The sequence below is a fragment of the Budorcas taxicolor genome, chromosome 3, assembly GCF_023091745.1.
Source record: "Budorcas taxicolor isolate Tak-1 chromosome 3, Takin1.1, whole genome shotgun sequence".
Classification (NCBI taxonomy): domain Eukaryota; kingdom Metazoa; phylum Chordata; class Mammalia; order Artiodactyla; family Bovidae; genus Budorcas; species Budorcas taxicolor.
In genome coordinates this window covers 9,281,664-9,307,676 of record NC_068912.1, presented here as the reverse complement: position 1 = coordinate 9,307,676, position 26,013 = coordinate 9,281,664, and the positions used below count along the sequence as shown (strand labels likewise).

The window sequence follows — 26,013 nt, the reverse complement described above, 5'->3', positions numbered from 1 at the left end:
ATTTCTTTATCAGAAGGATTAAAGGAGACAGGAACCCAGTGGCTTGGTGGTTTAGGAAGAACACTTGGTGATGGTGGCTCACTAAACTTGGCCCCGGCATAGTTCTGATTAGTTTGAGACTTAAAAAGTAAGGTGGGACTTGATAAGCTAGAGTTCCAGTTTTGATTGTTTGGAAAATTTTTGTTCTTCCCCCTATTTTGCATGGCCTGCCATGCAGCTGATGACGAATTATAAGTATGTCCTCTTTCCTTTTTCTTGTGAACAATCTTCATCTGGGAATTCTGATCCTTGGTCTTCTGTCTACTAAGCTGTTGTTGGTTCTTACTAACATTTCTAGTTTGAGGGGCTGGAATGTTATACCTCTCTCCACCACCCATCTTCAGCTTCTTTGTCACCTTTCAGTCTGCTTTTCCGATTGCAGGATTTCCACTACCTGTCCTCTTCCTTGCTGCCATGCCCAGGATAATAGATGTTGCTTTCTGACAGATCCTTTCCTTTGTCTCAATACAGAAGTTTTCATGGGCCAATCTGATGAGTTCAGCCTAGGAGCTGAGGCCAACATCTGAGTCTCCTCAGCACACAAGTTTGAGAGAAGTCTTAGCGACTTCAAGCCCGGGACTACGGTGGCGGCGGCTTCTGCTCGGCTTCGAAGCCCCCCTCCCCTTCCAGGGAGAGATGAGGCACGGAACAGGCGAAGCCCACGAGCACCGATGAGCGAGCTGCTGGCCACCTCAACATCTCAACCGACCTCCTCCTCCTGTCTCTCCAGAGGGCCTTTTATACTTTTGATAAAACATGGAGATCAATGGGTAACACAAAGTTATGCAGTGTTAGCAGTCCAGACTCTTATCAAAACCAGGCTTTTCTCTCTGCACACTTAATTGTATACACAAGTCTTAGGTGATTTACATCATCTTCTGGCCAAAAAGGGCCAATTAACATTTTATAGCCTTTTTTCTGATAAGCGTTTGCTAACTAGAAGACTTATTTGTGTTGATCTTCCCAAAGTCTGGTGCCAGTCTCAGAAAGCACTAAATAAAGTTACATTCTTACATAGCAAGGACACAAGAGGAGTGCAGTGATATATAACAGAGAGAAAAGTAATTAACTCAAAAGTCTAGTGTTGCTAACATCAAAACTACTCTTTATCTTTTTCCATATCCTGTTTACATTGATTAACATCCTCCCAGGTGCCTAAAAGATAAAGAATATGGAGGCCTGGCAACAGTCATTGAGTCAACAGTGAAAACCCTCTACCAATATGATTTTTAACTTTTTAGAAAAGGCTCTGATACTTTCAGCTTTGTGCCTCTCACGGTTGGGGGGGCTGTAAGCAATTCACAAGCTGTAAGAGGTCTGGGGGAACCTGTTAGGCAAGCTAGAGAGTTATCAGAGGGGGTTTGAGCTGAAACATCTCTTTCAAATGCAGAAGACTAAAGCCCTGATTTGACTTTTTCCAGAGAATATCAGAAGAGTGGAAAAGCAGGCAGATTCTTATTTTTGGGGGGTGGATGCTCAGGAAATTCCAGGGGGAAAACCTGAGGTCTGATTAGCCTTGCCATCAGAGCTCTGCCGCATGACCTTGTCATGGGTGGAATTCCTCACGCTGGCTCCTGGCAGGTAGGTGCCCAATATGCTACTGGAGATCAGTGGAGAACTAACTCCAGAAAGAGTGAAGAGATGAAGTCAAAACAAAAACAATACCCAGTTGTGGGTGTGACTGGTGATAGAAGCAAGTTCCATTGCTATAAAGACCTATAATGCCGGGAGCCAGCACGGGAGATCCCACCCACGACAAGGTCATGTGGAGGAGACCTGACAAGCAAGGCGGATCAGGACTCAAGGGACTCCCTGGACCTGCTCGAGCATCTACCCCAAACCAAAATCTGTCTGTCTACTGTATACTATATTATGCCTTTCACCAACTCTTCTGACATTAACAGCGGGCTATCCCCGACCACCTTTCTCTGGAGAAAATTAACTTAGGGCTCTAGTTGATAAGTCTCCTGGGCATGAAAGGAGCATTTCAATTCAAACCCCCCTGTTAGCATTCTAGCTTGCTTGGCAGGTTTATCCAGACTCTCGCAACTACACATATGCTTGTTCACAACATCCCAACCATGACACGGGAAGCCTAAACATTCTAAAAATATAGAGCCCTTCAAGGAGTAAAAAAGTTTTATTAAAATAATACTGGTAAAGGGTTTCATTGTTGACCCGCCAATGCTTGCTGCCAAATTCCCATATCCCTTATCCATTGTGTGCCTGGGTGTGCATTAATTAATACAGTTGGAATGTAAAAAAAATAAGTAGTAGCCTTGGTATTAACCACATCAGACCTTTGAGCTAATAAGTTCTTTTTTTGTTGTAACCCACTGCACCTTTGTTCCATGAGAATGTAACTTTGTTTAGTACTTTCTGAGGCTGACACAGATTAGAGGTATAAAGAAAAAACACATCAAGGGAAAACAAGTTTTCTGGTTGATCAACCTTTATCCAAAAAGGGTCATAAAATGTCAACAGGCCTCCAAGGCCAGAAGATAATGTACACAACATAGGACCCTTGTTTATGGGAAAGGTATGCAGAAAAAAATCCTGGTTTCAATAAGGGCAAAACTGCTGGAATGTTTGAGCTGACTCTGCATGACCTTGCATCTTTCATGTTCCTCTATGTACAATGCAGGATATAAAAGCCCCTTTTGAAAATAAAGTTACGGGCCTTGCTCACTGAAGCTTGGTCTCCCCGTGTCATTCATTCATTCGCCAACACCGTTCATCCTGAGGGTATCCCTGGACTCTGCTGAGGCTGGACCCCAGCACTGTATATAGAAAACTATAAAACACTGGTGAAAGAAATCAAAGAGGACACTAATAGATGGGGAAATATACCATGTTCATGGATCGGAAGAATCAATATAGTGAAAATGCGTATACTACCCAAAGCAATCTTCAATGCAATACCTATCAAGCTACCATTGGTATTTTTCACAGAGCTAGAACAAGTGATTTCACAATTTGTATGGAAATACAAAAAACCTCGAATAGCCAAAGCAATCTTGAGAAAGAAGAATGGAACTGGAGGAATCAACCTGCCTGACTTCAGGCTCTACTACAAAGCCACAGTCATCAAGACAGTATGGTACTGGCACAAAGACACAAATAGAGATCAATGGAACCAAATAGAAAGCCCAAAGATAAATCCACACACCTATGGACACCTTATCTTTGACAAAGGAGGCAAGAATATACAATGGAGAAAAGACAATCTCTTTAACAAGTGGTGCTGGGAAAACTGGCCAACCACTAGTAAAAGAATGAAACTAGAATACTTTCTAACACCATACACAAAAAGAAACTCAAAATGGATTAAAGATCTAAACGTAAGACCAGAAACTATAAAACTCCTAGAGGAGAACATAGGCAAAACACTCTCTGACATACATCACAGCAGGATCCTCTATGACACACCTCCCAGAATACCGGAAATAAAAGCAAAAATAAACAAATGGGACCTAATTAAAATTAAAAGCTTTTGCACAACAAAGGAAACGATAAGCAAGGTGAAAAGACAGCCTTCAGAATGGGAGAAAATAAAGGCAAATGAAGAAATTGACAAAGAATTAATCTCAAAAATATACAAGCAACTCCTGCAGCTCAATTCCAGAAAAATGACCCAATCAAAAAATGCGACAAAGAACTGAACAGACATTTCTCCAAAGAAGACATACAGATGTCTAACAAACACATGAAAAGATACTCAACATCACTCATTATCAGAGAAATGCAAATCAAGACCACAATGAGGTACCATTTCACACCAGTCAGAATGGCTGCGATCCAAAAGTCTACAAGCAATAAATGCTGGAGAGGGTGTGGAGAAAAGGGAACCCTCTTACACTGTTGGTGGAAATGCAAACTAGTACACCCACTATGGAGAACAGTATGGAGATTCCTTAGAAAACTGGAAATAGAACTGCCATATGACTCAGCAATCCCACTGCTGTGCATACACACTGAGGAAAACAGAATTGAAAGAGACACGTGTACCCCAATGTTCATCACAGCACTGTTTACAATAGCCAGGACATGGAAACAACCTAGATGTCCATCAGCAGACGAATGGACAAGAAAGCTGTGGTACATACACACAATAGAATATTACTCAGCCATTAAAAAGAATACATTTGAGTCAGTTTTAATGAGGTGGATGAAACTGGAGCCTATTATACAGAGTGAAGTAAGCCAGAAAGAAAAACACCAATACGGTATACTAAAACATATATACGGAATTTAGAAAGATGGTAATGATAACCCTATATGCAAGACAGCAAAAGAGACACAAATGTATAGAACAGTCTTTTGAACTCTGGGGGCGAGGGCAAGGGTAGGCTGATTTGGGAGAGTGGCATTGAAACATGTATAATATCATGCATGAAATGAATCGCCAGTCCAGGTTCGATGCATGATACAGGATGCTCGGGACTGGTGCACAGGGATGACCCAGCGGGATGGTATGGGGAGGGAGGTGGGAGGGGGTTCAGGACGGGGAACATGTGTACACCCATGATGGATTCATGTTGATGTATGGCAAAACTAATACAATATTGTAAAGTAAAAAAAAAAAAAAAAATTGTGACATGACTGTTTAAAAAAATAAAAAATAATAGTAATAAATAAAATTAAACATTGATCATTATCATCATTTCCTAGAACAAAATTCTGATCATCTCAGAATATATAAAAATCTTCCATTGAAATAAATTTAGCTTTATACAGAGATATTACTTTGTCTATAAATGAAAAAATGATCTCACTTTCCCACAAACTAGTGAACATTTACAAGAGAGAGATACTCAGGACTGGTGCAATGGGAGGGGGGTTCAGAATGGGGAACACATGTACACTCGTGGTGGATTCATGTTGATGTATGGCAAAACCAATACAATAAATAAATTTATATTTTAAAAAAGACTACATGTGAGGATAAGTCAGTACAAACCAATCTGATGATTTAAGCTTATTCTATTATTTCTCTCTCAGTGGCACTCTTCTGTTCTCAGATTCTTCCTTCAGCTATAATAGAATTGATCAGTTCCTCCACAGTGATACCACATACCTAATACATAATAACTTTATTATACTGCTGATCACATTTCAAGCCATAAGAGAAACTGAGCTTTTCTGTTGTCATTGTCATTAAGCTAACATTTTCTGTCTTTGTAGGTTCAAAGTACAATAAAAATACTAGATAGATTAAGGAAAATAAAACACTGTCCAAGAAGAAAACCTCCAAAGAAAAGTTATGCTTCTTGTAGTACATTCTTTTATTTCTTCTAAGACATATTTTTTCATATTCTGACATATTTAATTTCACTGTGTATCTCATCATATGTGGTATGAAATTAAGCAATAACCTACAGTTAAATATAAATAACACATAGCACATAAATATCTGGGGAAATGGTACACCAGTGACCTACCTCCTACTTCCTCTAAAATCTGTATCCCACATCACTACCCTCAAGTCTTACTGCCCCTGACACTTAATTAGTTCAGGTCTAGATCAGTTATGAGGCTTTCAACTGGGACTAATACTAAACCCACCTCAAACTGGCTTAAGCAAAGAGTAAACACATCACCTCATGAAATAGGAAATTTAGAGGCAAGGCAGTTTCCAGCTTGATTGACTCGGCTCCAGCTCAGTGTCTTCAAGGACCTGGGCACTTTCAGCCTCTCTGCCCTGGCTCATCCTCTGGCTGAGGATAAAATGTCCTCTGGTGTTCTAAGCAGCACATGTGCAGTAATTTTCTGGGTCTACCATAACAGAATACCACAGACAGGTGGGGACAATGGAGCCTAAACAGCAGCGTATTTTCTCAGTTCTAGAAGGTACAAATCCAGGGTCAAAAGTTGACAGCTCTAGTTTCTTCAGAGGCCTCTTTCTTGGCTTGCAGATGGCCACCTTCTCTCTGTGTCCTCACAGGGTATTTCCTCTGTGCATGAATCCCTAGTGGTCTGTGCGTCATCAAAGTGCTTCCTCTAATAAGGATATGAATGAGAGTGGATTGGACCCTCCCTTTGACTTCATAACCTCTTTAAAGGCCTGATTCCCAAATGCAGTCATGTTCTGAGGTACTCAGAGTTAGGGTTCTGGCATGAATTGGGGGAGAACACACTTCAACCCATAATAATCTATAGTATTTTTTAATATTTTTTTATATTTTTTGAAGTATAGTTGATTTACAATGATATGCCACTCTCTGTGGTGTAGCAAATTGACTCAGTTTTACACACAGAGGTGATGTTTTAAATATTCTTTTGCATTGTGGTTTATCACAGGATATTGAATATAGTTTCCTGTGCTATACAGTACCTTTTTTTATCCATCCTATACGTAACAGTTTAAAAGTGCTATTCCCAAATTCCCAGCCCTTCCCTCGCCACACCTCTCCCCTTTGGCAACCACAGATGTGTTCTCTATGTCTGTGAGTCTGTTTCTGTTTTGTAAACATGTTCATTTATGCCATATTTTAGACTCCATATGTAAGTGGTGTCATACAGTATTTGTCTTTCTCTGAATTACTTCCCTTAGTATAATCGTCCCTAGATGGATCCATGTTGCTGCAAATGACAGTATTTCATTCTTTGTGTGGCTGAGTAGTATTTCATGGTGCATATGAACCACATCTTCTTTATCTACTCACCTGTCAATGGACATTTAAGCTGTTTCCATGATCTGGCTATTGTGAATAGTGCTGCTGTGAACACAAGGGTGCATATATTTTTTTAAAATCATATTTTTTGATTACTTACTTGTTAGCTTCCTCAGATCTTAGGTGCAGAATCTTCATTGCATTATGAGGGATCTTTTGTTGTGGTACACAGGGTCAGAAGTTGTGGCATGCAGGCTCTCTAGTCGTGGCATGCAGGCCTAGTTGCTCTGTGGCACGTGGGAATCTTAGCTTCCTGACCAGTGATCAAGCCCACATCCAGTTCATTGCAAGGTGGATTCTTAACCACTGGACCACCAGAGAAGTCCCAGGGATGCATGTATCCTTTTGAATTGTAGTTTTGTCCAGGTATACACCCAGGAGTGGGATTCTTGGATCACATGGTAATTCTATTTCTAGTTTTCTGAGAAACCTTCACACTGTTTTCCATAGTGGCTGAACTAACTTATATTTCCATCAACAGTTTAGGAGGGTTCCTTTTTCTCCACAGTTTCCAGGATTTGTTTTTTGTAGACTTTTTAATGATTACTGGTGTGAGGTGGTACCTCATTGTAGTTTTAGCTGCATTTTTGTAATAATTAGTGATATTGAGCATCTTTCCTTATGCTACCTGGCCATCTGCATGTCTTCTTCAGAGAAATGTCTATTAAGGTCTTCTGTCCATTTTTCTATCAGACAACCCATAATAAACTATAAGACTAAGGAATATCCAGAGCAAAAACAGGGATCACTTCCTCTGGCTCTTTTGCAAAAGTGAAGTTTTTCCCAGAGGTCCCAGCACACTTTTCGTCAGGTCTCATTGGGCAGAGACAGGACACACGCCTGCTCCTGAGCCAGTCTCTGGCCAGAAGGCTGGAACTACTTTGATTGCCTCAAACAAATCATCTGGACATCAGATGATGCTGGTGACCATAGAACAGAGTCCTGCAGAGACCTCTGTTCCTGAAATGGGCTCTTGCCCCTTCCTAATCCTGTGTTCAGTGTTGGCCACCTCCAAGCCCTTCCCTACATTGCTGCCAGTAAGGGTCCTTCTAAACAACAAGCTCCTCCACAGTCCTACTAAGAATACATATGGCATCAGCTGGAGCACCAGGCTCAACCTCCACACCATGCAGTTGGATCAGTTACCAGCTGTGGCACAAGCCACTCTAAACCCAGGGGCTTAACACAGTGACGACCCTTTCTTTTGTTCATGAGTCTACAGTTCAAGCAGAGCTCAGTGGGGACAGCTTGTTTCTGCCACCTTTGGTGTCACTGGACATTTGAAGGCCTTCTCACTCCTCTCTTCCCTCAGTGACCTTCCCCCAGCACCTCAACTGTGCCTTCTCCCTTCCTACTCTCCCTTCCTCTTTTCCTCCTTGCTTTCCTGACCCCTTCTACCTTTCCCCCTTCCTCTTTCTCTGGCCACCCTTGTCCCCGTTTCTCATAAGCAATCAGTTGTCATCACTCATTCAGCATCCCACCCTGGACAGTGCACCATGGGACCTGGGATAGATTTCAGATCAGGCCTCTGCCTCCTCCATATCTCTTCAAAAATTATTATTAAGAGACAGGTAGAGTGATCACAAATCACATAGCTTCTAGTTTTTGTTTTTTTCTCAATCTCTTCAATTTTTTCCCTAATCTTTATCTTTCTGAATTGGCAGCTCCTAACTCAAGTCTTAGTTAGCACTTTCATTTTTGCCTCAGGCTTTCATGTATGGAGGACCCAGGCTAAGACAAATAGCACTAGAATTGGTTCTGGAAACAGGCTGTCAGGATGGGCTTTAGAGTCAAGTGGCTCACGTATCTGATAGGAAGACTAACCCGTTGCTGCTGGTCTCAGGGATTCTATGAACGTCTGGTACTTGCCCCTCTGTACCTTTCTCTTCCCCATTTTGTGCCTTTTATGAGTTTTAGATCAATTTCTCTCACACTGAACTTCCCTGTGAACCAGAAGATAGGAATCAGGGAGAGAAGTTAAGAGGGAAACTGTAGACCCAGCAGGGAACATTAGAGCACTGGCCATGAAAAGGGATAGACAGAGTGAGGGAAGTGTGAGAGGGTGGGGACTGTAGCCCCCAATCTTTCCACTACCGGACAGCCTAACCTGGGGAGACAAGGAAACGTTTGAGACTGGATTGTGTCTGGGAACAAGCTGGAACTGTTGAAATGTACAGAGGAGTTAGTAAGAATGTAAAAGAAGGATAAAAATTGATTCTGGTATATTATTACTTTTGTGAATTTAAATCCACCATCAATCACCAGTCCATAGAAAGATAATTCAAAATGTACCTTAGGCAAAAGAAAAACTGATGTGTTTACATAGAAAGAGAATAGTAGGGATAAAAGCCCTGACCCCTGCCACCCTTTCCAGCCCAACCTCTCTAAGTAAATTGTTTATGCTTTATTGTTAAAAAAAAGAAGAATAACAAAAAGAATTATAAAAATTAACACAAATACAAGAAAGGATATAAGGCATAAATATACAGTTTAGTAAATTATAAAAAAGCAAAGACTTATGAAACTACCATCCTGCTTAAGAAACAAAAGGTTTCCAGAGCTCCAAAAATAGTACTTCCAGATAACAAACCCTTTCTAAGTCATACCTTGGAGCTGTTTTGCAGATACTGAAACTCCACCAGGTGGAAGAAGTTAACTGTATGCCAACCACAAGCACACTGACCCCAGACCAGCTGGAACCAGAAGGTGGATGATGCTGATTCCCAGTAGCCTCACCATCAACCGATTAGATGAAAGTCCACTTGCTGATCCTGCACCCTGCAACTCCCTTCCTTACCCTGTCTTTAAAAACTTTTCCCTGAAAGCCACTGGGGAGTTTGGGCATTTTGTGGGCATTAGCAACCTAAACTTGCTGGGCACTTGCAGTAAATGTTGTACTTTCCTTCACCACAGCAACCACGTCAGTAGATTGGCTTCCCCACACACAGGCCAGCAGACTCAAGTTTGGTTTTATAACACCTTGACATGAGGAGAGAGAAAGAAGGCAAGAGGTAACAAAAATGAGGAGAGAAAGAAAGAATAAAGGAGAGAAAAATGAAGTCAGGAATGTGCTAGTAAGGGACAAAGATTTACTAAGGAGGTGAAAGCAAAAGAAGATACTAGAAAAAGAGCAAACACAGGTGACTCTTGAACAATACAGATTTGATTCGTGTTGGTCAACTTATATGCACGTTTCCTTGACACAATACTAAACCATCCATGACTCACTGAATCTGCAGTTGCTGACCACAAACTCAGAAACCGCAGATGTGGAGGAACCATGGTACAGAGGGCCAAGTATGAGCTTTTCAACTATGCAGGGGATTGGTGCCCACAGGTTATTCAAGGGTCAACTATATATTAACAGTAGATGACCTAGTACCATACAAACCAGGTTTAGCCAAGAACAACCACAGGGCTTTCACTTCGCCCTCCAGCCAGGACAGCGTCTGCCCAAACCAAAAAAAAAAAAAAAAAAAAAAGCCCCAGGGCCTCAGCTGTGGGTGCAGTTCTCCCCTCAGAAGGATTCAAGGGGCAGACTTGTAGGACTCAGCCTTTCACGTGGGGATCTGACACTGTCTCCCGGTAGATTAGGTCGAAATTGAGTTGACTTGGAGGACTCCCAGCTACTTTTCAGTGAATTTCTTGGTATTGTGAGAACCCTCCCCAACAAACACACACGTTGCAACATGTACTAGAATCATTGCAGGGACACTTCCTGAGTGTCAAAGCTGGAGGAATAAAGGAAATGGACAGCTGTGACCTTAATCTCTTTTTTCCTACTGAATCTAAGTAATCTATTATTCTTTAAGATGTTTATATTGAGGACTTTACCTGATTAGCTAATAACAGTATGTTACGAAAAATTCATAAGAATCATTTTCCTCTGCCCTTCAGTCTCACACTAGTCTCCAGAAACGGGCAAACTTGTGTTCAAGAACTTGACGTTGCGACTTGAAGTTTGAAACTCAGACTGTTCAAAGAGGTATTCACCAGAATGAGAGGTGTTGTTTCAAAACGTCCCTTCAGGTCTTCAGGTCTTGGCCAATTTGTAAATAGACTCAAAGAAATTCAAAACCACAAAGTGCACGAAGTGATATGATTTATTCCCCTCCCCTCCTTGTTAGCATTCTATTTTTTCCATATCTGAGGGTCTGGGCTTAGGAGCTGGGTTCCACGTCTCACACCACAGCTCTCAGTGGTAGAACAGGAGCACAGCTGCCTCAGTGATCTCCCGGCTGAAGCTATAACCCCAGTGAGCTCCATACCCATCCCAGTCAAAGGAGGAGAAATGCCCACAATGCAAGGGACTGCTCTCTGGGAAGAATCCTCCTCCACTGAGGCAGTGCTAGGAGGCAGGGAGAAGACACAGTGAGGGGTTGGCTGTGGACACACCAGTGAGCTCTTAATGGTTGAATCCCCTGTAATTTCGGGCCTTCTCCTACTTGGTCTTGACCCCTCCCCTGCACAGAGCTCACTTTCCAGTGGACTCTGAAATCATGCTCTCCTGAATTCCTTTTTACCTTCTTTCCCTTTTATTCTCAGGCCCCTCAGCTCGCCTCTTTTCCTTAATCAATCCCCCAAATGCTATTCCTCACAGCTCTGTCCACTTCTCACTCTCCCAGTGAGGCTCGTCCTCTCCCATGACTTTTGCTAACACCAGCATAATCATGCATTGTCATGACGCTCCTAAATTTCACAGGGCAGTCAGCTATTTTCTGCATTTGAAACCCCATATCCAACTGTCTCAGGGATGTCTCCACCTACATATCTTTAGATCTAAAACTCCACTTGAGCAAAACAAAACTAATTCTCTCTTGCTGTCCTTGAATCTATTCCTCTCTCATCACACATCTTAACTGATAGCATCCAGTCACCCAAAACAAAACCCTGAAGTCTGTTCAGTCTTCTTCACATGCCATCTCCCATATTCGTTTAATCATCAAGAACTGTTGATTCTACCATCTATGCACCCATCCTCATTCTTTAGGCTTTATCAACAACACCCTAGCTCAAGTCCTCGGTGTCTCACATCTGCACCTTTACACCTGCCTCATGGTCTGGTTGACTCTTGTTTCCCTGCTCTTGAATCCATGTCCCCCTCCTTGTTAAACCAAGGTCTAAATCAGGTCACTAATCTGGTCAAACTCCTCTGATGTGTCCCATTACCTACAACATAAACTCTATGTCCTGAACATAACGCAAAAGCCCCTCCTTGCCCTACTTCCTGCAAATATTTTCAGCTCTTGATTCTACACCATGTGCATGCCATGATACAATATACACAACAGCTCACTGCCCCCTCAACACACCATGTCTATCAAATCCCAGTGATTTTGAACATGTTAGTCATTCATCCTCAAAGGACACTATTTGCCCCTTGCTGCCTGTTGAACTCTACACACATCTTTTGACATTCACCAAAAATGTCACCTTCCTGCAGAATCAACTGTGTGCCATTAGGAGAGGTACAAGCTCCTGTATTGCCTCCCCAGGGCCCTTTGTTTGTGTAGCTATCTCAGGTCATACCACATGAGATTGCAATCGTGCGTTTACAAATCTGTCCCTAACCACTTGAGTTCGTTAAGATGACTCTGTCAGCTTACAGTTCTAATACCCAGCACTTTGTAGGTACCCTCCCATGTATTTTTGAGTCAGTACATACAGGGGTAAATGCAAATGGGAACTTATGAACAGAATAAGGATTCATGGAATCCAGAGTAGGGGGGGAACACACCCAACCCCACTCCCAGGACCGACACACACATTATCCTCCAGATCAGCATCTAGGGGCCTTGTCATGAGGGCACAGCTGCCTCTTTCTGACTGACACACGGACAAACTGATCATTGCAGGGGGAGGTGAAGACGTCCTTGACTTCAGGGTCGCATTTCTCAGACTGACAGGTGTGGAAGGAAACGTTGTGAGTGAGCATGCTCGTCCTTAGAGCTCTGACTCCCTTTTCCTCCTGCCCCTCCAGTCACAAAACGTCCCTCAGAGACACTCCAGCTGGCACACCTCTGCTGCTCACTTCTACAAGACTGAACATACAACAAAAACATAAAGATTCTAGACGTTAGTAAGAATATTAGATAATATTTTTGTGATCTCAATATATGAAAATACTTCCTAAACACAATATAAAAGTACTAATCATACATGAGAATATAGATAAGTTGTACTTTGATGAAGTAAATTATGTCTAATGGTTAAAGGTACAAACTATCATTTATAAACTAAGTTCCTGGGGATGTAATATACAGTATGCTTCCGACAGTCATAATATTATGGTGTACATTGAAAAATTATAAAAGAGTAGATGTTAAAAGTTTTCCTCAGAAGAAAAAAGAATTTGTAGCTATGTGTGGTAGTGGATGTTGACTAGACTTATTCTGATGATCATTTCACAATACATAAAAATATAAAATCATTATGGTACACACCTGAAACTAACATAATATTACATACTGATTACATCTCAAGTTAAAATAATAGTAACAATTTTAAAATTACGTCCACAAAATACCAGCGAAAGAAGAAAAATGCAAGCTAGAGAGACATACACCAATATACCCCAGAAGGGGTTGTACACACAAACACACACACACACACACATAAGCCATGATTCTTCCCAAAACCCACGAACTCAGTGTTGCAGCCAGTGATTCTCATTCCAGCACACAGGGCATGAGCTGCTCTCATTGTTAAACACCCTGAACTGGACAAATCCTTCAACAAATTCTCCTGGAAAAGAAGAGGCAGAGAAAGGCCTAAGTATTCAAAGGATGAACTGAAAACAGCTTCCTTTTGACCAGCCCAGGGATTCCCTAAATCAACAGGTCAGGTGATAGCCCAGCAGTCCAACCTGCTTGGATGAAACCCAGCACCTCTGTGGACAGCAGCTGCTACATCCTGGCTCTGAACTTTGCTGGAAGAGACCTTCCTCCATCTGGAGTAACAGGACCAAGGCTCGTGTTCACAAGAGTCACTTGTCTGCCTAAAGCTCATAGGTGAAATTAATAATCCACTGAGAGATCAGCAAGAAAACATTCAGAGGTCCAGCAGGAATAAGCAATTATCAGAAGTGGTCATCTGTTTCTGCTAGCACACTTCTCATCCAATTACCATGACGTTAACATAAAATGACTCATTTTCCCACCAAAAACTTAGGTCTGTGCCTTCTTTAAAATAATAGCTATCCATCATTTGTTGTTCAGTCACTAAATCATGTCGGACTCTTTACAACCCAATAGACTGCAGCACACCAAGCTTCCCTGTCCTTCGCCGTCTCCCAGAGTTTGCTCAAACTCATATCCATTGAGTAGATGATGCCATCCAACTATCTCATCCTCTGTTGCTCCCTTCTGTTCTTGCTCTCAATCCTTCCCCAAATCAGAGTCTTTTCCAATGAATCAGCTCTTCCCATCAAATGGCCAAAGTATTGGAACTCCAGCTTCAGCATCAGTCCTTCCAATGAATATTCAGGGCTGATTTCCTTTAGGATTCATTGGTTTTATCTCCTTGCTGCCCAAGGGACTTTCAAGAGTCTTCTCCAACACCACAGCACAAAAGCATCAATTCTTTGGCACTCAGCCTTCTTTATAGTCCAACGCTCACAACCGTACATGACTACCGGAAAAATTAGAGCTTTGATTGTACAGATATCTGTCTGCAAAGCGATGTCTCTGCTTTTTAATACATTGTCTAGGTTTGTCATAGCTTTCCTTCTTCCAAGGAGCAAGCGTCTTTTAATTCCATGGCTGCAGTCACTGTCTGTAGTGATTTGGGAGCCCAAGAAAATAAAGTCTGTCACTCTTTCCACTTTTTCTCCTTCTATTTGCCATGAAGTAATAGGACAGAATGCCATAATCTTAGTGTTTTGAATGCTGAGCTTTAAGCCAGCTTTTTTACTCTCCTCTTTCACCTTCATCAAAAGGTTCTTTAGTTCCTCTTCACTTTATGCCACTAAAGTGGTATCATCTACATAACTGAGGTTGTTGATAATTCTCAGGTAATTTGATTTCAGTTTGTTGATTCATCCAGCTTGGCATTTCACATGATGCACCCTACATAAAAGTTAAATAAGCAGGATGACAGTATATAGCCTTGACCTACTCCTTTCCCAATTTTGAACCAGGCTGTTGTTCCATATCTGGTTCTAACTGTTGCTTCTTGATCTTCATACAGGTTTCTCAGGAGACAGGTAAGGTGATCTGGTGTTCCCATTTCTTTAAATATTTTCCACAGTTTTCTGTGATCCACACTAAGGCTTTAGCATAGTCGATGAAGCAGAAGTAGATGTTTTTCTGGAATTCCATTACTTTTTTTATGATGCAGTGGCTGTTGGCAGTTTGATCTCTGGTTCCTCTGCCTTTCCTAAATCTAGTTTGTATATCTGGAAGTTCTCAGTTCAAGTACTATTGAAGCCTAGCTTGAAGGATTTTGAGCACTACCTTGTTAGCATGTGAAATGAGCACAACTGTGCAGTAACTTGAATATTTTTGGCATTGCCTTTCTTTGGGATTGGAATGAAAACTGACCATTTCCAGTCCCATGGCCAATGCTGAGTTATTCAAATTTGTGGGCATATTGAGTGCAGCACTTTAACAGCGTCATCTTTTAAGATTTCAAATAGCTCAGCTGGAATTCTAGCACCTCCACCAGCTTTGTATCTAATAATGCTTCCTAAGACCTATGTAACTTTGCACTCTATGATTTCTGCTTCCAGGTGAGCGATGACACCATCATGGTTTTTCAGATCATTAAGACCTTTTTAATATAGTTTTTCTATGTATTCTTGCCACCCCTTCTTAATCTCTTCTCTTTTTATTAGGTCCTTGTCATTTCCATCCTTTATTGTGCCCATCTTTGCATGAAATGTTTCCTTAAAGAGACCTTTAATCTTTTCCATTCTGTTGGTTTTCTCTATTTCTTTGCATTGTTCCCTTAAGAAGGCTTTCTTATCTCTTCTTACTATTCTTTGCACCTCTGCATTCAGTTGGGTATATTGTTCCCTTTCTCCTTCGCCTTTCGCTTCTCTTTTTTTCTCATCTTTTTTCTGAACAAAAATGTTCAAATTACTGCACAATTGTACTCATTTCACATGCTAGCAAGGTAATGCTTAACATCCTTCAAGAAAGGCTTCATCAGTACATGAACCGAGAACTTCCAGATGTACAAGCTGGATTTAGAAAAGGCCTCCTCAGACAACCATTTTGCCTTCTTGCATTTCTTTTTCTTTGAGACGATTTTGGTCACCACCTTTGGGACAATGTTATAAACATCCGTCCATAGTTCTTTAGGCACTCTATCAGATCTAATCCCTTGAATCTATTTGTAACTTCCACTGTATAATCATAAGGAATTCTATTTAAAGCATACCTGAATGTCTTGATGTTTTTCCTACTTTCTTCAAGTTAAGCCTTAAGTTTACAATAAGGAGCTGACGATCTGACCCACAGTCAGTCTTCTTTTTGCTGACTGTGTAGAGCTTCTCCATCTTTGGCTGCAAAGAACATAATCTGATTTTGGTATTGACAAACTGGTGATACCCATGTGCAGAGTTGTGTTCCGTGTCATTGGAAGACAGTGTTTGCTATGACCAGTGTGTTCTTTTGGCAAAACTCTGTTAGCTTTTGCCCTGCTTCATTTTGTGCTCCAAGCCCAAACTTGCCTGTTACTCCAGTTATCTCTTGACTTCCTACTGTTGCATTCCAATGCCCATGATGAAAAGTACATCTTTTTTGGTGTTAGTTCTAGAAGGTCTTGTAGGTCTTCATGGAACTGGTCAACTTCAGCTTCTTTGGTATTCTATTCATCATTACAAAAACAAATTTTTCTCACCACTTGGCTATTTGTTTTTGCCTCTGAACTTTAACTTACCTCTTTCCTTAACTATTATAAGAGTCATACAGGGTACTGATTAGGAAGACTGAGCTGGTATCCTCTACAATGGAGAAGAGTAATACTAACTTCATTCTTTTCTCATGATGATTAAATGACACAAAATCATGTTAAGTTCCTATATTATACTGTGGTACATTGTATGTGTTCAATAAATGCTAACAATCGTTAACTGTTGCTAGTTACACTTTCCCTAAGAGAGCAGGGAAGAGCTGATGACGTGGGCTTGGGAAGGAGGTACTCACGCTGACCATCTGGTGAGTAATAAGATGCAGTTTTATCAGCAGCACCAAAGTCATAGTCAACAGGAATGGCCGGACTATTGTCAGTCTAGCACTTCCCTGCTCCATATTTCATGAGGTATTTCTAGAGACCAAAATATAGGTTGTGTGAGGACAAGCAGGAGATTTAATACCCTCAGGTGTCATTTTCAGATCAGCTTTAAAATACTAATTCCTCCCCACCCACCCGCCATCATAACTATGGCCAACAACCTCGAGTTCCTCTCTCTTCCCCTATATGCTTCTTCCCTTGCTTGGCTCAGAACTCCCAAGAGAGGTGGACTGTGAGTTCACTTGACCCAGAGGGAGAATAAAGAGCCAAGAACAAGCACCTGCTAGGGATATGGGACCCAGACCAGACTTATTATCACCCAAAACTCCTAGCTCTCAGCTCACCAAAAAAAGTGCCCCCAACCCAGCCAGCAGCCCCAGGTACCTGGTAGAGTCCAAACAGATTATGCCCCAGGCTCTGGAAGAAGCCTGTGTTGGTGTGGTACCTCAGCAGGGAGCTCTTCCTCCAGTGCTGCAGAGGGGACTTGTTGGGCACGTGCCAGATGCCCAGGTCCCGAGCTTGAATGTCGTAGTAGCCAGGGTTCTGCAGAGGGACACACACTCAGCCTGACCAGCCCAGGAGGTGCTACCAGCCAAAGACCCACACACACAGTCCTCAGTGGAGCTGAGAGCTCAGGTCTCCAGGAGGCCAGGTGCCCAGCAGTGCTCAGACCCCCCCACCTTCCAGTAGATGATGAGGTCCCACCACCCAAACAGCCTTGGTGGAAGGAAACTGTGATTCAAGACTTGGGCTTCTGTCTGTCATCTTCTCCAGCTCCACCTCCAGCTCCCCGTCTCCCACCCTTCTTCCACATGCTCTGCTCCGGCCGCACCCCACTTCCCACCCTTTCCACCTGGGTGCTCAGTACCTTGTAGTCATCACTGGTGGCGGCCTCTGCAGCCCCAAACATGTTGTAATTGGCCCAGTTGCCGTCTCCCTCTGGGTAGTCAGCCCTGTTGCCCTGCTGACTGGACCAGCGATTGCCCACCGTGCATTTCCCGAGCATGCGGTTCTCATGCACATTGGCCACCAGGGTCCAGCCACCACCCCCAGAGGTCGTGTCACAGAAGGTCTGGTAGATGACACCATTCTCAGTGCAGAGGTGATATAGGCCATCTGCAGAAGGAACCAACCCAGAGACCCCCCTTTCTGAGACGACAGCGTCTATCTCAGGCCTCACAATCAGAAAGACTCTGGGAAGTCAGCAATGTATCCTGAAGGCTCTCACACATACCTGCTTATTAGAAGACAATTCTCTATGTGTCATCTAAGAGCAGAAACACTGACTGCCTTTGTTCAAAGCTATCTTTTCAAAGACTTTGTAGAGCAAATATCCAAGAAGACAGAGATGATATCTCCCTCTGGATAGAGCCTCCTTCTGACCACTCAAGGCCTGATAATCGCACCCAACCACATCTCAAGTCTACATCAGGATGTGGCCTCTGCAACTCAGAGCAAAGGAGAGGCATGGTCACTGGCCATTTTATGAGATTCAGATTCCCTAAGTGTAGAGTTCCCTTCCTGGACCTAGCCCTAAAGGAAAATAAACTTTCTGATATGAATTTGGAATTCCAGTTGAGCTGTTTCAAATCCTGAAAGATGATGCTGTGAAAGTGCTGCACTCAATATGCCAGCAAATTTGGAAAACTCAGCAGTGGCCACAGGACTGGAAAAGGTCAGTTTTCATTCCAATTCCAAAGAAAGGCCATGCCAAAGAATGCTCAAACTACCACACAATTGCACTCATCTCACATGCTAGTAAAGTAATGCTCAAAATTCTCCAAGCCAGGCTTCAGCAATACGTGAACCGTGAACTCCCTGATGTTCAAGCTGGTTTTAAAAAAGGCAGAAGAACCAGAGATCAAATTGCCAACATCCGCTGGATCATGGAACAAGCAAGAGAGTTCCAGAAAAACATCTATTTCTGCTTTATTGGCTATGCCAAAGCCTTTGACTGTGTGGATCACAATAAACTGTGGGGAATTCTGAAAGAGATGGGAATACCAGACCACCTAACCTGCCTCTTGAGAAATCTGTATGCAGGTCAGGAAGCAACAGTTAGAACTGGACATGGAACAACAGACTGGTTCCAAACAGGAAAAGGAGTACGTCAAGGCTGTATATTATCACCCTGCTTATTTAACTTCTATGCAGAGTACATCATGAGAAACACTGGATTGGAAGAAACACAAGCTGGAATCAAGATTGCCGGGAGAAATATCAATAACCTCAAATATGCAGATGACACCAGCCTTCTGGCAGAAAGTGAAGAGGAGTTAAGGGCCTCTTGATGAAGGTGAAAGAGGAGAGCGAAAAAGTTGGCTTAAAGCTCAACATTCAGAAAATGAAGATCATGGCATCCGATCCCATCACTTCATGGGAAATAGATTGGGAGATAGATGGGGAAACAGTGGAAACAGTGTCAGACTTTATCTTTTTGGGCTCCAAAATCACTGCAGATGGTGATTGCAGCCATGAAATTAAAAGACGTTTACTCCTTGGAAGGAAAGTTATGACCAACCTAGACAGCATATTCAAAAACAGAGACATTACTTTGCTGACTAAGGTCCATCTAGTCAAGGCTGTGGTTTTTCCTGTGGTCATGTATGGATGTGAGAGTTGGACTGTGAAGAAGGCTGAGCGTGGAAGAATTGATGCTTTTGAAATGTGGTGTTGGAGAAGACTCTTGAGAGTCCCTTGGACTGCAAGGAGATCCAACCAGTCCATTCTGAAGGAGATCAGCCCTGGGATTTCTTTGGAAGGAATGATGCCAAAGCCGAAACTCCAGTACTTTGGCCACCTCATGTGAAGAGCTGACTCATTGGAAAAGACTCTGATGCTGGGAGGGATTGGAGGCAGGAGGAGAAGGGGACAACTCAGGATGAGATGGCTGGATGGCATCACGGACTCGATGGACATGAGTCTGAGTGAACTCCGGGAGATGGTGATGAACAGGGAGGCCTGGCGTGCCACGATTCATGGGGTCACAAAGAGTCGGACACGACTGAGTGACTGAACTGAGCTGAAATGAACTTTACCAACCCTATCTGTCAGTCTCCTTGGAAAACCCACTACATGTACAGATGTCTCCTGTAACATGATCCAAACCCTCAAAATTCCCATTGGAAATCTACTTGGCTGGACGCTGGAGTCAAATCAGACAGGAGTGGTGGGCACAGCCCTCCTGATCTCCATAACTGGGATCTGCTTAGCTAAAAAGTAACTGAAAGAAGAGGATACTGGGTTGGTTTATGACTCACCATCTGCCTCACTACAACTTTCTTTGATTTCCTTGCCGCTTCTGGGAAGCAAAGACAGGTATGGAGCACATTTTTCGTCCACCCAGAACTTCTCAACAGAAGGGATCATTGCTAGAGGATGGGAGAATAATTCCCATTAATAGTCAGATGCTAGTCACACCAGCTTTCCAGGTCATCAGCTCCCAACCCTCTCCTACTTTACAATTTTATCACTGGACTGTGAGGCCCCAGAGGTCAGGATTCTCACAGCTAAGAATACCTGACCACAGTCTACTACAGGCTTAACACTTGCATTCTTTCGCTCAACGGTTTAAAAATGAAAACTGTCACAGTGCCTACTGCAAGGAAGGGAATTGGGGGGATGAAGACAAGACTAGGTTGTTCCCTGGACACAGCCCTGAACACCATCTCCTTCTGGGAATCCCAAGGCCAAGGCCATAGGAGCAGGAGCCGCTAGAAGGAAGCACAGTCTTCACCACCAAGGCTCCCCTGAGCCCCCTCAGCCACACGCAGAGGTACAGATGGAGCCCCAGGACAGGCCTTAGCTTCAGGCCAAACATCCAGAGAGACCAGCAATCAACACTAGGCCACAGCTCATGTAGGCTGCAAAGTGCGGCTTCTCTGCATCTCCACGACTCCCCTCTGGACCAGAACATCAGCATCCAGCCCAGCTCCAGCCCCTCTGCTCCACTGTGCACCTGGGTGAGCTCATGAAACGGCTGCTCCTGAGTGACCTACCTGCACCCCGCCCTCTGGCGGCCAGAGAGAGGAACAGCAGGAGGCAGAATCTGGCACCTGGCCCCTAAGAAGAAAACGATGCACGACATCATTGGCCGATCCATCATTTTTCATCTTCCCATCCTTGCTGCCTGAACTTTCTGAGTAAGGAAACCTCAAATGGGAAGTGATGGCCTCCTGGGCATTCTCAAGCCTACTGGAACACACCCAACCTCGTCCAACCCTCAAATCCTTAAGGGCCCACAGGCTCCTTTCTCTCAAACTCCCCATTCCTGAGACCAAGAGCAGACCTGAGCTGGCCTTGTGGCTCCCCACACACTCGGATCTTATCTCAGACTCCGTGCAGAGAGCTTCCTCACAGCACGGAGAGCTCCCTCCTTCCTTCCTCACAGATCCCAGGGACCGCGAGTTCCCGGCCAGGCGGAGTCTCAGAGCAACTGCCTCTGCAGAGAGTCCTGACCTGAGTGAAATGCTGAGCCTCGTGGAGAGAATCGAGTATGTGGGCCCAGCCCACTCTGGGCTGCAAGCCCCGCCCTCAAGCTTTCTTCCCTTGAAGGTTCCTGACGCTCGGCCCGGCAATGAGAAGAAATGAGTGACTGTCTGGAGGGGCAGGAAGCAGCACTCTTGGTCACACAGATGGCACTCACCCCATGAGGGCGAGCCCTGCAGGGTCAGAGCACACACAGTGTTCCCTTCCGTAACAGACTCTCGGGATGGACGGGACCTCACGGTTCTCCCCTGCAGCCTGTCCTGCTCCAGATGTCCAGTCAGATGCCCCAGGGCCTCACACACCTCCGTCAGGTCGTCATCCTTCCAGTCTCTCCCGAAACTTCTCCATGAAGTCCGCCCTGACACCCCCACCCCAGGCAAGGCTGACGGACACTCCCCTAGCCTAACAGGGACTTCATCACCCGGATTATGACATGTGCCTCACTGTCGTGTCATTCTGTTTTAATTTTGAGGCTAAAATAATTGAAAATTTACAGAATATTGCGAAAATAAGAGTAGTGCAAAGACGCTTCTACCTAGATTCACCTATAGTTTGTGTTTTACCCAATTTACTTTAGCACCTGTGCCTTCTCTCTATGCGCGTACACAAACTCACACAGGCTTTTTCTTTAAAAACAAATTGAGAGTAAGTTACATACATGAAGGCCCTTTCCCTGGATAAATCTGTGTTTTCCTAGTAGGGATTTCTCACATATAACCACAGTGAAATGATCAATTATGTATCATTAACTCTTTTTAACGTAACAGGTGTTTTTCTAGGGTCCACTAACCTGGGAGTTCTACTCAGCTCAGCTGGCATTCATCAGACTGAATTTCTCTGCTTTCATTTCTTTCCATTATTAGGAGATTTCTGTCCACACTGAAGCCCATATTCCCTAGGGGATGTTTTACACCTGCTGACAACAGGATTTCCCCATTCCACGCCCAAGCCAGCCCAGTTCCTTGAAAGGAATCGATGTCAAGGATTCAGAGCACTGACAACTGACCCTATGACACCTCATTTCTGTCACCTCTGCTGCTGGGGCTGCTCTCGGGGTCAGATGCTGATGTTCAGGGCACTGCTCCCTCTCATTCCTGGGCCTGCCTCCAGCCCCACATCTGTCTGATGTCCAAGGTGCAGGAGCCATCGTGCTTGTTCAGTGCAGAGGAAAGCAAATGCCTTGCACACATATAAACCACTATCTAATCCAAGGCCTGGAATGTTATTAATAACTTACACTTACCCGTGCACTCTACTACATCACAACCACCTGAATTTGTTTTCAGAGAGGACAGAGTTGGAGGGAGAGATGGAGAGAGGACTGACCTGTCTCCCATACATCTCTGCTGTTTGCTACAGCCATAGGGAAATGACCACTAATACAACCACTTAATCAGGCAATTTCTCAGGTAGTCATCCGGGTTGTTCACTGTGATTAATTCCCTTCTTTCGGCCCCTCTCCTCTGTGAAGTTAAGTGGGCCATGGAACTTGTTCTAGCCAAGAAATGTGAGCAGAATGGGTCAGTTTCAGGTTGAAGCCTTTACCAGGAAGGGCACAAGTCCACACCATTCTTTTTTCCAGCCTCAGGAAATGACTCCATAAAATATGAGGCCCTGGCTTGGTGGTATGTTCATGTCTGATGAGGAAACTAATCTTCGAGGTTGGAAGGATGGCATTCTGTGTTCTGTTTTGGGGGAAATGCTAAATGTGTTGCCTGTGGTATCTCAGGAGGTGTGTGATGTACAGACTGCACCGGGGCTTTAAAGGAAGACCTCAGGGAAACAATGTCAGCACTGTGTGTCAGCTGCCTTGGTTCTGTATTACAAAGGAGAGGGTCTGGGAGAAAAAGTGGTCTGTTTTGCAAGCAGAAATGAAAGCAGTAACAAATTCTGGGTCTTCAACAGGTAAATGGTATGGAAATTTTCCTTCATAAATCATCTTCAATCAAAGCACACACATACACACACACACACACACACACACACACACACACACACACATGCAAGCATGATGTATTTGGGGAGGGATATATATTGTTCCTACATGACATATCAAACTTATACAATTTGACTAGCAAAATTTGTGAAAATAAAGCAATATATTTGGATGAGTCATCTTCCAGATGTTCAGTCTTTGGGCATCAACACACGGCATTAGCCTCTGCTGAATACTGTTTCTAACATGGGAGTATTTAGAATAAGTGGCCAAATGTATATTCAGTGATCTCTACCAAAAGGGTTCATAACTACTGGATGAGATTTCAGTAGCCCAGAAAGCTCAGCCTGGGAAGGCGGGGTTCTGACTGCAGTACAAGTTGGGCATATGCTGACGTTCTGAAATAAAGTGTGCTTAATATCCAAAAGGCTAATATTTGGGGTAAAATAATCTGTATTAGTCAAGGCTATGGTTTTTCCAGTAGTCATGTATGGATGTGAGAGTTGGACTGTGAAGAAAGCTGAGCGCCGAAGAATTGATGCTTAACTGTGGTGTTGGAGAAGACTCTTGAGAGTCCCTTGGACTGCAAGGAGATCCAACAAGTCCATCTTAAAGGAGATCAGTCCTGGGTGTTCTTTGGAAGGAATGATGCTGAAGCTGAAACTCCAGCACTTTGGCCACCTCATGCGAAGTGTTGACTCCCATGCTGGGAGGGTTTGGGGGCAGGAGGAGAAGGGGATGACAGAGGATGAGATGGCTGGATGGCATCACCAACTCGATGGACGCGAGTCTGAGTGAACTCGGGAGTTGGTGATGGACAGGGAGGCCTGGTGTGCTGTGATTCATGGGGTCGCAAAGAGTCGGACACGACTGAGCGACTGAACTGAACTGAACTGAACTGAACTGAACCTGTATTAGTGTCTTTAAAAAATGTGAAATCTGAATTTATATATCAGTATATATCTCGAGGAACACTCTGCATTAAAATTTCGAAGTGAATAAAACTACACTCCTGTTTTTAAAAGGCACCATATCTGTTCCTCACTTAAAAGCCCATCCTGATTTTATCCCAATAAGTACACTAGCATTTCAATTTACAGAATATCACAGTGTACTGGAATACTGAAAGTTTGTATGTAAAGAAGGCTGAGAGACAAAGAATTGATGCTTTCAAATTGTGGTGCTAGAGAAGACTCTTGAGAGTCACTTGGACAGCATGGAGATCAAACCAGTCAATCCTAAAGGATATTAAGCCTGAATATTCATTGGAAGAACTGATGCTGAAGCTGAAGCTTCGATATTTTTGGCCACCTGAGGAGAACAGTCAATACACTGGAAAAGACCCTGATGCTGGGAAAGATTTAGGGCCAAAGGAGAAGAGGGCAGCAGAGGATAAGATGGTTGGATAGCATCACCAACACAGTGGACATGAGTTTGAGCAAATTCCAGGAGATAGTGAGGGACAAGGAAGCTTGGCTTGCTGCTGTCCATGGGGTCACAAAGAGTCAGACACGACTTAGCAACTGAAGAACAACAACAATGGGGTACTGAAAACTTGCTTTGTAGTCACAACATCCTGGTTGCAGACTCAGGTTTTAGAGCTGCGTATAACTCCAGTACTTTGGCCACCTCATGTGAAGAGCTGACTCATTGGAAAAGACTCTGATGCTGGGAGGGATTGGGGGCAGGAGGAGAAAGGGACGACTGAGGATGAGATGGCTGGATGGCATCACAAACTCAATGGATGTGAGTTTGAGTGAGCTCCAGGAGTTGGTGATGGACAGGGAGGCCTGGCGTGCTGCGATTCATGGGGTCGCAAAGAGTCGGACAAGACTGAGCAACTGAACTGAACTGAACTGATAGTCTATTATTCCAGTTGTTAAATATTCTTACTCCCAGACATCAGAGGATGTCTTTTCTTAGGTAATTAATCTGGATCTATTGAGTAATTAATTTCCTTGACATTCTCAAAATAGAAAATATTAAGTTACCAGACATGGGAAACCATCAACTTTTACTGAGAAATCCTATAAGAGAAAAATAAATATTTGCATGCCATGTTATCAATTGTATAATAAAGACTTGCCTCAAAATTATGAAAAAATATTGGGGGAAGTGGTTGATTCTGTCACTGGGAAAGGGAGGTAAATCTTTTTTCTCAAAGAAATCATTGACTCCAGTATATGAATAATATCAACTATTTAGATTGTGAGTGGGATGGGGTTGTACTGAATCAAATATTCACAAAGTGTCATCTAAAGATTGTGGCAGGTAATACTTCCAGTGGTTGGCATACATAATACAAAATTCTTTTCCCAGGAACTAGATACATTCATGCTAAAGAACTATATTTATTCTGTGGTTAAGGTCTTTCTATTCTGTTATTGTTAGAATATCTTTCCACTTTGCTATACACCTAAAACTGACACAATATTGTAAATCAACTATATGCCAATAAAGAAAAATTTGTTAATGTCTTTCATGTAAAATTCTATGGATAACAGATGTTTGATTTTAGCTTCTTAGTCTTTAACTGGGAATTTTTTTAATTTGGTAACTTTACATTGTTTCCCATGGAAGTAAATGAATTTTATGTAAGTGGTAAGTTTATGACTCTGTGCTGATCCTAATCTAGCCCTG

The 26,013-nt window shown here is 43.2% G+C and overlaps 1 pseudogene; it reads right to left on the bottom strand.

The window, feature by feature from the left end:
- Window positions 1–10,908: 10,908 nt before the first annotated feature.
- LOC128044835 (intelectin-1-like) lies at window positions 10,909–22,584 on the bottom strand (annotated as a pseudogene).
- Between the last annotated feature and the right edge of the window lie 3,429 nt (window positions 22,585–26,013).